The following is an 11,241-nucleotide window of genomic DNA, read 5'->3' on the forward strand; positions in this document are numbered from 1 at the left end:
TTCCCAACAGATGACTACATGTGTGACTCAACCCTGTTGAGTCCCCAAGTCTCATCAACCTTTTGATGAAACTCTTAAAATTATGACATGCTGGAATTGGTCTACGGCATCCACTTTGTTCCCAGAAAGAATTCAAGGAGGCTGGCTGAGGGGCTAAGAATGAGGAGATGGAGTGAGTGAAGCTCTCTAATTTTTTAACACATTTATGTTTTGAAAGGAAGTTTCTGATAGCCTCTGGATGGGGGCTTCCTTCCCTTTCTCCCACCCTCCAATAGACGGTTACCGGATGGGGGTTGGTCTTGTCTGTATAATCTGTGTCTCAGTTCTGTTTCTTGTTTTGACTATGTGTAAGGCCACCTGTCAGGTGGAACAGAGAAAATGCCACTCTAAAATTTAAGCATAAATCTTTTTCTGTATTATTTACTAGTTAATCTGGCCTATGTGCAAAATATACCTCCAAGGAATTAAATCCAGAGAAGAGAAACCTAACCTATTAATACTGGTAACAAAGTACACACTTAATATATCTCTGGATCTCATTTCCCAACTAGGGATTGTCCCATGCAGGTGAAGTAGATGGTGGTAGGGATTCCAAGCCCAGAATTTGTTCCATTCTTCCTATTAACCTGCAGTGGCTAAGCAGATCTAACTTCTAATTCTCCAATAGAGGTGTAATACCGAGTTCTCCACATAATACTGGAAATATTATAATTTCTATGGCCCTGTATTTGTTTTCATAAATTCACTGGCTTAAAACAAATATACTTATTCTCTTACCTTTTTGAAGACCAGAAGTAATCTGAAATGAGACTTATGGGGCTAAAATCAAGGTGTCAGCAAAGCTGCTTCTTTCTCAAAGGCTCTAGGAGAGAATCCTTTCTTTGCCTTTTCCAGCTTCTAGGGCTGCTGCCATCCCTTGCCCTGTGGCTGCACCATTCCAGTCTCTGCTTCCATCATCACATTGCCTTTCCCTTCTCTGTAGGAGAGTCTCCCACTACCTCTCTCTTTTAAAGATACATGTGATTACATTTAAGGCCCACCTGGATAATACCGGATAATTTCCGAACCTTGACCCCTTAACTTAATCACATCTGCAAAGATTCTTCGGCTATATAATAAAACAATTACAGGTTCCAGGGATTCAGACCCGGGCATTTAAAGGCTCCATTATTTAGCCTACCACAGGCCATAATAAAAATCCTTTAGTCCCCTTCTCCTAATCCCATAGCATTTTTTTTATAGACAAAGCAGAGACTTCTTTTGTGTGTGATGGATTTTATTGGCTACAAATTTAATATTGAGACACAGAGGAGGGCAAGACTAGACTCTAGGATTAGCGTATGTGGTTTAAAATCCTAACTCTTCCACTTACAGACTAACATCAAAAAGAACTTCTTCAGACCTTATTTACCTCATTTGTAAGATGAATAATGTTAGCACACACTTCGTGGGCTATAATAAAGATTCAGTAAGTTAGTTTAAATGAATAATTTTGAATAGTATCTGGAAACATAGTAAGTACTCAGTAAATATTACCTATACTATATTATTATTAAACAACGCTATAGTGGCTCACCCTGGGCCAGACCCTGTGTGAGCTCCTAGAGATTTTTTTCGTACACATTATATTGTTTCATCCTCATTAAAGTTGTGGTGAATATCGCGGGGTGGCTTACTCCACCTTCATTCCACCTACTTCTAACATGTCTGTGGTAGGTTCCTTTCCCCAAGAAGCAGATTCTGAGTAAACACTTACTTGTAGGTAGGAAGCTTACATTGGAGAATGACCATGAGATCAATAGCTATGGGGAATGCAGAGCATAGAATTGAGTAGAGGAAGGAAGGATGAGGTAGTCACAATGGACTTAGTCAATTCCAAGAGGTCCTCTGAAGCTGAGATGGCTTTTGGAGATATTCTGCCTTGAGGCTAAGGGTGTGATTATTTACACCCTCAGGTGAATCAGTAAATAGATGTAGTGTGCCCTGGGAGTGGGCCTGACCTGGGTCAACTAGCAAAACCTCCCCAGTTGGAGTAATGTGGCTCCATTCCTGAAGGGGCTTCTGGCCAATGCCCCAGAGAGCATTGTCAGCGGTGTCCTCCTAAACTAGACTCGCTGTAAGTCCCAAATCCCAGGATCCCACACTCCCTTGTAGCTAGAGAGCTGTGTGTGACGTTGGTTCTAGCAGCCAGAGGAACTCCTGGGAGATTTTCATTCAGTACTGAGTGAAGTAGGGGAAGGAGCAGAGAGCAGGCACTCTTTCTGCAGAATAGCGCTGAGACGCAGGCATGGCGGATGTTGTTGGTGGCTGTGTAACGTGGCGCCCTCTTCTACTGGGGGTGGCAGCTCCCCTGTCTCAGGGCAGAGGCATTGTGATGCTGGGGCCTGGGAAGTGTTCCAGAAAGTCAGCCTCGGGCTGGTTCTTCCAGCTTTTTTCTCTGTTTTTGTAAGCCACTTAATACCTGATAATAAATCATTCTACTTAATTTAGCCAGAGGCTAAACATTTTGCAACGGTACCCTCACCAATTGTAATCATCTTATTGTTTTCTGTTTCATATACAGTGAGGCCTTGACTTACGAGTTTAATTCGTTCCATGACAGAGCTCGTAACTCAAATTATTCATATGTCAAATCAATTTTCACCATTACAATGAATTGAAATGCCATTAATCCGTTAAACGAAGTTTTGCAAAATAACTGCAAGCACAAATGCGAGCACAACACTGATGCTTCAACTAAGAGCTAACCGCTTAAAGTGAATGAGTGAGATACGTGATGCTGGGCTGATGTTGTGGCGTTCACTGTGACGTTCGCTGCGCCAACTAGCGGTGGGGTATCTGAAGCTGGCTCATAACCCGAATTTTAGCTCGCAACTCAAAGCAAAAAATCGGCCGAGAGACAGCTCGTATCTCGAAAAACTCGTTAGTCGGGACACTCGTAAGTCAAGGCCCCACTGTATAAAGAAACTGGATGTCATGGAGATGCAGTGAAGTGCACAGGATATTAAAGTTTATGAGTGGCAGAGCCCAGATTCAAATCAAATCGTTTTGCTCAATGAATATGTTTTGATTGGATACTCTGGCTCCCAATCCTGTGCTCTCACCTACAGCAAGGCTGCTAACTACTCGTTATGTGTACCACCACTCCAGCTCTCCTCCTGTCCAGAAACAGGGTCACAGTCCTCAGCACAGGGCTCCAGAAAGCCAGTCCGATTTGATAGAAATTAGCATGTAGATAAAATCTATTTTGAATTTGTTTCTCTTTCACACGATATATAACTACACTGCAGTAGGAAGTCTTGTTTCTACTTCATTTAGCCAGAGGCTAAACATTTTGCAACGGTACCCACACCAATTATAATAATCTTATTGTTTTTTTGCCTTTCTTTCCTCTTCAGTTTTAATGTGTTTCATGACTTCTTGCCAGTCTCATGCTCTCAGATGTCATCAGTTCTCCTTTGCAACAATGTTGCCAATCTAATGTTTTATCCGCACACCAAGGATTTTGACACTTAAAGGGGGACCTTCAAAAGGAAGAAGGGCGGTGCTTAACCCTAAAGAAGGAACCAATAATAGAGGAAGTCTAGAATACTTTAAGAGGGATGTTTCAATAACTGCTGGGGACTGGCACTTTCCCTACTATAACATTTTGCATCATTTTGCTCAATAAATATTTTTTGACTGGATGCTTTTCTAATTTGAATGCTAATGGCTATGTGGGCAAAAGCAGAAGACTTGGATTCCAAACAAAGAGCAGTATTAGGGTTAAAAGGATTTCTTCCAGGGATAGCTCCCAGGGTAATATTCTAGAGCATAAATTTAGCTTGGCTGGTTTTTTGTGAAGGAAGTAGAGGAGTCTTTATTTATTTTGAAATGCAATAGCCAAGGATTTAGCCTTTGATTTCTTTCCAGAAATGGTTGGAAGTCCTGAAAAGGTCTTCTGGGTGCCTTGGTTTTGCTGCCCCGATGTGAATCTTCTTGGTGTCTCTCCTGAGTAGCGATGATCTGCCTTTGATCTCTCTCCCTATTTCTGGGTGTGTGTTGATATTTATGGTTGTAGATTTGTTTGCTTCCTTCCATTTGCCCAATTGATCCATTCTCAGCTGGGGGTCAGTAACTAAAAGCTATGACATTTGGTGGCAGTGCTACCAACCTCATTCTTAAAGTGAACACACGTGTTTATTATATAAACAGGGTGGCATTACAATCCCTGGAGCATTTATAACAAAGCTGCGTGTTTTTGTAAATGTATTAAATAAAATATTCTTTAACTACATCGGTGGTTTAACAATAGATTTAACCTACAAGCAACCATATTAGGCCTCACCTAGTAGGAAATGGGTAAAAGAGATAAAATTTATTGAGCCTTAATTATGCACTTGAAATACACACATTTCATTTAATCTGCATAATGTTTTGTGAGGTCGGTGTTATCTCTGAGGGGTAAAGTAAACCAAGCAAGGGCACAGAGATTTGCATCTACTCGTAATTACTTCTCAGGATATCCTTTTGCCTCCTGATGGTCAGGGTAGTTCCGGATAGACCTGCTGGGGGTGAACCATAAAGACCTGCTGACCAGGCATGGTATTAGGTTATACTTTCACTCTATTCTTTCATTGATGTCCATGTAAGACCAGGAAAAAGTGAAGCAGGTGTGAAAAACCATAAATTCCTATGCTCACATTGTTATGAACTTGCTGTACATATAATGTTGGAGAAAATAACACTTCACTATTTGGACCTCTTTTCTTCATCTGTAAAATAAGTGATTTAGGCTCAATGATTATCATTTCTCTTGGATAGCTCTCCTAGCTATCTGGAAGGTGATGGAAAACGCTTTAAAAAGGATATTCCACATAACCTGAGATTTTAAGTATGCAGAAGAGTTTACCAACAAAGAAGGAGAATAATGTCTTTCCTGAAAGAGAAAACAGAATGTTCACCTCTATGTATGTGGTGTGAATGAAGACTGTTCAACTCTGATGTATAGTGTGCTTGAAAGATTTACCTCTATATGTAGGTGTGAATGAAAAATGTTTACCTCTGTTTGTGTGTTGCAAACTGAGAATGTTCACTTCCAAATGTGTTGTGTGAATGGAGAATGTTTGCCTCCATATGTATGATGTGCTTAGAGAATGGGGAGAAGCTAATTATGTGGGTAAAGTACACGTGAGATGTGAGGAGAGATAAAGCTACAAAGATAGTAGTTGGACTGGTGTAAAGTGCCTTGGATGCTCACTTAAGGAGTTTAAATTTAATCCTATAGGTAGGAAATCAATCAGTCTAAGTTGTGAAAGTCATTGACATAGAAAGAATACTCTGACAGTAATACTGAGGATGGACGGAGGGAGGAGAAACGAGATGGGAAAAGCAATAGGTTTTCCATATTAATAGACCAGGCAAAAGATGATGAAGGCTTAATTAGGATTTTAGCAGAAGTAATAGAAAGAAAAAATGAATATCTAAAGATATATCTGAGGGACAATAATTTCCTTATCATGGGGATCTAAATTTTCTTGTATATTTCATAAATTCTAAATGCACATTTAGATTTAAAAAAACACCTTTGAATTGGGATTTATCTTATCATTGATTTGTCCTGATTTAATTGGCACAGTAATTTTTTCTTTCTAAATGCATAAAAATAATGAGTGAAATGCACTATGCTTACCTATAATAAAATAAGATGAACAAAATTGTCTTATTGTTCGGTATACAAAAGCTCCCTAAAGTCTTCTAGTCCAGTTGCGATTTCTTTTTTAAAAATTGCTTTTCCTTTGTTAAATGATGCAAAGTGAAAATAAAATAAAAATCAATTTGGTTCTCCTTAGTACAAAAAGAATCAGGTTATTGATTTGTTTGTTTAACATACAAACTCTCTCTCTATGGCAGCTGTTTGGTTTCTGGGTGAAGTCAATTCTTCTCTAAATGAAACAGCCATGTAGTCAGATTCCTGGTGAATAGAAGCACCATGAAATAATACAAAAATGTTTGTCAAAAGCTCTAATTTTGAGTTCTGCAATTGGGGGGACTAGTTGTGAGGCACGAGGTGAGTCATTTCAACCTCTTTACGCTGCTCAGTTATCTCATCAGTGAAATGGAGCTACCGATCAGTCTCATAAAATGGCTGGGAGGCTCAAATCAGATAATCTATTCACTTAGATAAAATAAGAGCACTTTCTCTGTTAATCCGTCATCCTATGTTAGTTATTTTGCAATCTTCAAATTACTATGCAAAACTTAGGTGTTAATTGCTGGCCATGACTGAATGGTGTGTTCATAACCTATCTACCACCTCGTATCTCAGGCCTCCAGAGAGCTGTCCTGTCTAACCTAGTTTGTGATTTGGCTCCGAAAGCACATTTTGGTGGCGGATGTGGTATTATGAATGTTCTAGAGAGGAGGGTGGTTTGCCAGGACGCTCTGCCAATTGAAAGCAAAGTGAAAATTCAGAATTACGGAGGTTTAATTTCCTGCTGAATAATTCTCCACAAGCTGTGTAAACTTCTCTTCACTGAACAAATATTCAGAATAAAATACCTTAGATGCTCTTTTCCTTTTTAATAAGAAAATGTTCATATTATTTAAGAGTGGGGCCAAGGGAAGAAGGAGGTCTGGCGCTCCCAAGCTGAGTTTGTATAAATCATCAAGAATCCTGCTGTGCCCCTGATCTGTGGAGTTTGGAAGGTTGGGTGAGAAGAGATTTTTTTTCCCCTGCAAAAGCCACACAGATTGTCCATGGGCTAGTTCCTTACAGTCTATTTAACTTTATAATTCTTTTAAAAAATGTTTTTATTGATTTCAGAGAGGAAGGGAGAGGGAAAGGGAGATAGAAACATCAATGATGAGAGAGAATCATTGATTGGCTGCCTCCTGCATGCCTCTTACTAGGGATTGAGCCCGCAACCCAGGCATATGCTCTGCAAACCATGACCTCCTGATTCACAGGTCCACACTCAACACACTCAACCACTGAGCCACACTGGCCAGGCTAACTTGATAATTCTTTAATGAATTAACCTTTTATAGAAGATGCTTAAAAATAGTGCCAGACCTCTGAGATAAGGTAAATAGCAAAACAGACATGGATTCTGACTTCCCAAAACATGGGAGTGTGCAGGAGGCAGCTGATTGATGTTTCTCTCTCATCGATGTTTCTAACTCTCTATCCCTCTCCCTTCCTCTCTGTAAAAAATCGATAAAATATATTTTTAAAAAAAGAAAGACAGTTGAACTGAAACATAAAGAGTAAGTGGGAGTTGACTAGCTGTCGAATGTGTAGATGAGTGTTTCCGCCGACTGTAGTGTCACTTGCACAGTCCCTGAAGTGGGAAAGAGCTGATGCATTTGAGAAGCTAAAATAAGGCCAGTGTGGCAGGACGTAGTGGCTATGAGAGAGAATGGTGCAAGATGAAGAGAAATAGTCAGTTCTCAGATGTCCAAGCCCTTATGGACCTAAGCACAGTGGGAACCCACTGAGGGGTTTAATCAAGGGAATACCTCCCTGATCAGATTCTGTTTACAAAGACCACTTTGCCTGCCGTGTGGAAACCTGCTGGGGAGCAAACCTATATGCGCAAGGAGACTGGTTAGGATGTTTTTGTAATTGAGGTGACCTAACTTGGTGACAAAGGTGGTGGAAAGCGGTGTATAATTTTGAGATGCATTTGAAGTCAGGACCCACATGACTTGTTTCTTAACTGGATGTGAGAAAGGAGGGAGAGGGAGTGGTCAAATTTGAGTCTCAGGTTTCCAGCTTGAACCGACTGGGTTATGGGAGAGCCATTTATTGACTCACGCCGAAGGAGGCAGGTTTGAGGGAATAGCTACAGCTCAACTTCAGTCACATTGAGTTTGAGCTTCCACAACTTCTACGTGAAGTTATAGATTGTATGTCTGGAGCTTTCAGCCGAGATCAAGGTTGGAGTTTTCAACTAGGCAGTGCATCAGCTGATGGGTAGTCTTGAAAGCCATGGAATGATGCGATTCCAGAGCACTGTCACTAAAAGAAGTTGGGCAGGTGCTTCTTTCTGAGTTAATGAGTTCAGGTCAGTTGATGGGATTCCAGAGCAGGTCACTAAAAGAAGTTTGCTTCTTTCTGAGTTAATGAGTTCAGGTCAGTTGATGGGATCAAGCTACTGGGACACAGGCCATGATTTAGAAGGTCAAATTGATCATTAAACAATGAGAGCAGTTAGGAGTCAGGCACAGTCTCATGATTTTGTCATGGTGCTCCTCTTCAGGGCAGTAATGTTTGGGAAAGAGAAAGACTAAAACCAGAGAGAGATCTGTTGCTGTGAACTAATCATGAGGGTGGTAACCACACAGAGGACGGCATGTATGAGGAACAATAAGGCAAGAATTAGAAGACATATATTTCCCTCAAAGTTGTTTGAAAAGATTAATCTTCTGAAAACTGTTTAATATATGATGATTTCTAAAAAGGCAGGGCAGTATAGCAGGCATGCCATTGGAAAACAGTTAGCAACTGGAAGTAGTGTTGTGAGCACCGACTCCCTTCATTGTATATATTGCCTTTATGAAAAATGCAAAAGTGACTTTTTATCGATTTAAACAAAAACTGTCTAATCCAGCATCCTTTGTGAGAACATAATGCCTGTAAATGTACTAAAATATCACAGAAGGTTAAATTGCAACTTACTAGCATGACTACTAGAAGATGAATTGTGGAAGAAATCAACCCTCCCTGCCTGATTCTTAATGGATTTGACATGCATTCAAATGGCAGCCCACACTCTGGGTCACATAGACATACTGATGCTCTACATAATCCCAAGTAAATGGTAGCTCACTTTGTTCTCTGTGACGTGCTTAGCTCTTGCTGATGAATGTATTACTTATCTTTGTAATGCTATATGATTACTTAAAATGAATCCTTCCTCCTAAATAAGAGTACTTCCCTGTGGGCTCTACACTCTCCCCAAGTGAAAATTTGATTTGGTGGAAAGTTGCTTTAAGAAGGTGAAGGGATTTAAATAATATATCTATAAAACACATAGACACAGACAATGATCAATAGCTGGAGGGAAAGAGGAGTGAGGTGGACAAAAGGGGTGGAAAATGGGGTCAGAAAGAGACTTTGCTTGGGGTGATGGGCAGTGCAAGATGATTTGTTGAGTTGTACACTTGAAACCTGTACTGTTTTGTGAACCAATGTCATCCCAATAAATTTGATTTTTTTAAAGTTTGAATAAAAAGAATAATCTAAAAGCTTGGAGTGATCCAGGAAATCCCAATAAATTCTATTTTTTTAAAAAGTCTGAGTAAAAAGAATAATCTAAAAGCTTGGAGTGATCCAGGAATTAAACATTTTATTACTCTCTATTGTTTTAGAGATGAGTTTTTATCTATGTTGAATTAAAAGTCATGTTTTCTTGATAAGCACTTTATATCCTAATAAAAAGCTGATATACATTAGAAATTATTTATAAACACTTGTCAGCAGCCATCTGGTCAAGGATATCCTCCGTGGGGCTTGGTCCCACCTTGTCTGTCCCTTTTCCAGCTGAACCCAAGCCTTCTCAAGGTTTCTGTGTCACAAGTAATTAGCCTGCAGTGGAGTACGTAGCGGATAGAATGACAGCACCACGCTGAGTGAAATGGGCTCAGAGAACTATCCAAAGAGGATCAGCCATCAGGCTCCTTGGGCCTGGACTCATGACATCCAAACCAAAACCAGGGGACAGGCTCCATTTCTCTGTCACTGGATTAGTGAGCATAGTGTATTGGCCATAGAACAGTACACAGGGGCTTCTGTTTATGTTCACAACTGAACAATCCAGGGGGTGTTTCTCATATGAAAATCTTGAATGACGGAATTAGGTGCCCGGGGTACCTCACTGGGCCCAAGGAAGAACAATGATGAAGGCCACTGGACACTCAGCAGCACCACTTCCATCCAGGGTGCCCTTTGTCGCACAGGCGCTCTCCCCAGTTAGTAAGCCTTTCTCCCTTTGTTGTGGTTTTTACAATCATGGCAGAAGTCAAATGGCTGAAGAGAATTAAAGTGTGATTTCTTTCTCAACAGGCTCTTCCAGTCCACCATTTGTCCAGCCAGTACTATTTTCAGGGTGACATGTGTTTGTGCTTTTTTTGGGTTTAATATCCACAGTCTGGCCTATTTCCCTGGCTACTAGCCCCTTCCTTTTTGCTCTTCCAGCAGAAACAGAGCTGCTTTTCACTCTTGTGACTTCCTAGGGACAAGTGCCCAGCCACACTCTCATTGTCTATATTGCCCCACTTATAGAAAGATTAAGATCTTACACACACGCATCTAATTCCTTGTTGCCTAGTGTTGCAGGTCAGGATTCAAGTTCAATGTTTTAATTATTTTTATGCAACTCTCTTAGAAGGGATAATTTTCTTGATCAGTCACATATGACAATGTATGTGTGTGTGTGTGTGTTTAAATCTAATAAGCAATAATCTAGTCTTCCTACCAAGGATGCCTTTGCACACCCTCCTCCTTTCCCTAATGCAACTCCTCCCCACTTACCCCCAAGGAGATCTTCCTGCCCCTTGCTCCATACAGACATGGGCATAAACTACTCAATATGGATTTGACAGTGTAGATGCTGCAGGCTATGCCTTATTTCACATCAATTACAACATTACAATGAACTATTTACTTGGAGTCTTAAAATCAGTTAAGAATGGCAGGAGACCTGAACAAATATGAACACATTAGCATCTCTGGTAGGACTATGTTCTGTGGAATATAGGCACACCTGAATGATTTGAGAATTGTTCAATATTTGAACTTTGTCTCGTAAGAGTGGGCTTTGTCTTAAAAGCACACTGGGAAGTTGAAGGAAGAAATAAAATAAAAACTGACAATCTTACCCAGAGGCTGAAGTTTAAGTAGTGGTATATCAGACCAATTGTTTCTTTAAAAATCCAAGTTATTTTTATTTATGATTGCTCCTCTTTAAAAATATATCTCCTCTTGATTTAAATAGTGATACACATTTACTTTAGAAAATTTGAAAAATATATAATAAAACATTCAAAAAATTATTTGCTACCCAAATTTGAGAAATAATTACTGTTAACATTTTTATATATGTATTTGTGATATATATCCCCTATATGAAGCAATGTTTACATGCATAAGTATATCTTATTATACTATAGTATATATATGTAGTGTATGCAGTGCACATGTATATTTTAGTTTTGTTGTAATTTAAGCACATTTGATGTGTCACAAAACATAGTTTG

The sequence above is a fragment of the Myotis brandtii genome, unplaced genomic scaffold (assembly GCF_000412655.1).
Source record: "Myotis brandtii unplaced genomic scaffold, ASM41265v1 scaffold94, whole genome shotgun sequence".
In the NCBI taxonomy this organism is placed as follows: domain Eukaryota; kingdom Metazoa; phylum Chordata; class Mammalia; order Chiroptera; family Vespertilionidae; genus Myotis; species Myotis brandtii.